The sequence below is a fragment of the Phascolarctos cinereus genome, unplaced genomic scaffold, assembly GCF_003287225.1.
Source record: "Phascolarctos cinereus isolate Bilbo 61053 unplaced genomic scaffold, phaCin_HiC Scaffold_4;HRSCAF=312, whole genome shotgun sequence".
Classification (NCBI taxonomy): Eukaryota; Metazoa; Chordata; class Mammalia; order Diprotodontia; family Phascolarctidae; genus Phascolarctos; species Phascolarctos cinereus.
The window spans coordinates 381,423,889-381,426,692 of NW_027555847.1; the positions used below are offsets into that span (position 1 = coordinate 381,423,889).

A 2,804-nucleotide genomic window follows, 5' to 3' on the forward strand; every position below is an offset into this window, starting at 1 on the left:
TGTATCAAGTCTATCCTCAATCAAATCCATCCTTATCTTAGTTACCAAAGTGCTTTTTCTGAAGTTTAGATTTAACCATATTATCTCTTTTCTTTTAAAAATATTCAATGGGTTCTTATTATATTTTGTATCTAAATAAAAGGTCCTCTGGTTGGCTTTTAAGATTCTTAATAACCCCATCATTTCCTATTTTTATAGTGCCCTTACACTTTGCTTTCCTCCAAACACATTTTTTCATTATTTAAATAGTATTTTATTTTTCCCAATTACATGTGGAGACAATCTTTAGCATTCATTTTTACAAGATTTTGAGTTGCAAATTTTTATCTCTCCTTCCCTCCCTTGCTCTCATTCTAAAATTATAGGCAATTTGATACAGGTTATACATCTACAATCATGTAAAACATATTTCCATATTAATCACAGTTGTGGAAGAAGAAACAGATGAAAAAGAAAAAAAAAACAAAAAAGAGAAAGTAAGTTAAAAAAAATATGCTCTCATCTGCATTCAGAGTCCATCAATTCATTATCTGGATGTGGATAGAATTTTCCTTCATGAGAGTCCTCTGAGAAGAGCTGAATCATCACACAATGTTACTATACTGTGTACAATGTTTCCTGGTTCTGCTTATTTCACTTTGCTTCAGTTCATACAAGCCTTTCTATGTTTTTTTTTAATCTGCCTGTTCATCATTGCATATTTTACAATAGTATTCCAATTACATTCATATACTAAGCTTGTTCAGCCATTCCCCAACTGATGGGCATTCCCTTAATTTCTAATATTTTGCCTCCAAGAATAGAGATGCTATAAATATTTTTGCATGTGTACATCTTTTTCCTTTTTTTATGATCTCTGAGATACAGACCTTGTAGTGGTATTGCTGAATCAAAGGGCATGCACAATTTGATTGCCCTTTGGACATAGCTCCAAACTGCTGTTCGGAATGGTTGGGTCGGTTAACAACCCAACAAACAGTGCATTAGTGCCCCAATTTTCCTGCATCCTCTCCACAATTTACCATTTTCATTTTTTTTTCCTATTAGCCAATCTGATAGGTATGAGGTGGCACCTCAGAGTTGCTTTACTTCGCATTGCTCTAATCAAGTGATTTAGAACACTTCTTTATTTGCTTATAGATAGCTTTGATTTCTTCATCTGAAAACTGCTTGTTTGTACCTATTGACCATTTAGCAATTGAAGAATGGCTTGTATTCTTCTAATTTGATTCAGTTCTCTACATATTTTAGAAATGAGGCCTTTATCAGAGACACATGCTGTGAAGAATCTTTCCTAGCTTTCTACTTTTCTCTTAATTGTGGTTGCATTGGTTTTGTTTTTGCAAAAGTTTTTTAATTTGATAACCAAATTAAAATTCATAATCAAAATGATCTGTTTTACATTCAATAATGCTCTCTGTCTCTTATTTTGTGATGACCCTGTAACTCACTTAATTTTCTCCTTTAAGAATTTGGATGCTACACTACTTGGTGCATTATCATTTTTGCTTCATTGTCTATTGTACCTTTTAGCAAGATGTGGTATCCTTCCTTATTTCTTTTAATTATGACAATTTTTTCTCTTGTTTTGTTTGAAATCAGGATTTCTACTGCTCCATTTTTATTTACACTGAAGCATAATAGATCCTACTCCATCCTCTTACCTATACTCTGTGTGTGTTTCTCTGCTTCAAATGTGTTGTAAACAACATATTGTAAGATTCTGGTTTTTCATCCATTTTGCTATCTACTTCCATTTTATGGAAGAATTTATCCCATTCACATTCCCAGGTATGATTACTGTGTATTTTCCTGCATGCTAGTTTTCACCCTGTTTATCCTTTCTCTCCTTTCCCACCTCACCAGTATTTTGCCTCTGTCTACCACCTTCCCTGGTCTATGCTGTCTTCTGTTAGTCCCCTTGCCCCCACTTTACTTAATCTCCTCCCCTCTTACTTTCCTGTCAGGTAAGATAGATTTCTATATTCAACAGATGATTGTATATATTATTCCTCTCTGAGCAAATACTGATGAAAGTAATGCCCAAGTGATGCCCATTGCCCATGCTCTCATCTTTCCCTACACTTTAATAGATTTTTCTCATCTCTTCATGAGAAATGATCTGTCCCATTCTATCTCTCCCTTTCTTCTGCACCCAGTGTACTCCTCTTCCTCACCCTTTAATTAAAATTTCAACGTTATTCCCTCTAAATCACCTCAAACCAATACATCTGTCTATGTATATTCCTTGTAGCTGTACTATTAGTGATACTTTTTTTTAAGAATCACAACTATCTGTGCTTGCTTCAGCAGCATATATACTAAAATTGGAATGATACAGAGAAGATTAGTATGGTCCCTGAGCAAGGATGACACTCAAATTCGTGAAGAGTTCCATAACTTTTTTTTTTTCAATGAGGGTGGGTGGGGAGGGAGGAAGGTACAAAATTTGGAACCCAAAGTTTTAAAAGCTCATCTTAAAAAATTGTTTTGAAATGCATCTGGGAAATAAGAAATACAGGAAATGGGGTATAAAAATCTATCCTGCCCTGTAGGAAAATAGAAGGGGAAGAGGATAAGAGAAGGGGGGTGTTGAGAGATAGAAGGGAGGTCAAATTAGGGGAAGGAGTATTCAGAATGCATGCCATCTTGGGGTGGGGGGAGGAATGAGATGGGGAGAAATTTTAGAACTCAAAATCTGGTGGAAGTGAATGTTGAAAACTAAAAATAAATAAATTTTTTAAAAAAGAAAAAAATTGACTTACAACTATCATCTTCCCATGTAGTAATATAAATAATTTAGC

The 2,804-nt window shown here is 34.4% G+C and overlaps 1 non-coding gene across 1 annotated transcript; it reads left to right on the forward strand.

Moving 5' to 3' along the window:
- Positions 1-2,297: 2,297 nt before the first annotated feature.
- Positions 2,298-2,404, forward strand: LOC144457217 (U6 spliceosomal RNA). Its single transcript, XR_013486543.1, has one exon. It is a non-coding gene; the product is annotated as a U6 spliceosomal RNA (small nuclear RNA).
- The last annotated feature ends 400 nt before the right edge of the window (positions 2,405-2,804 follow it).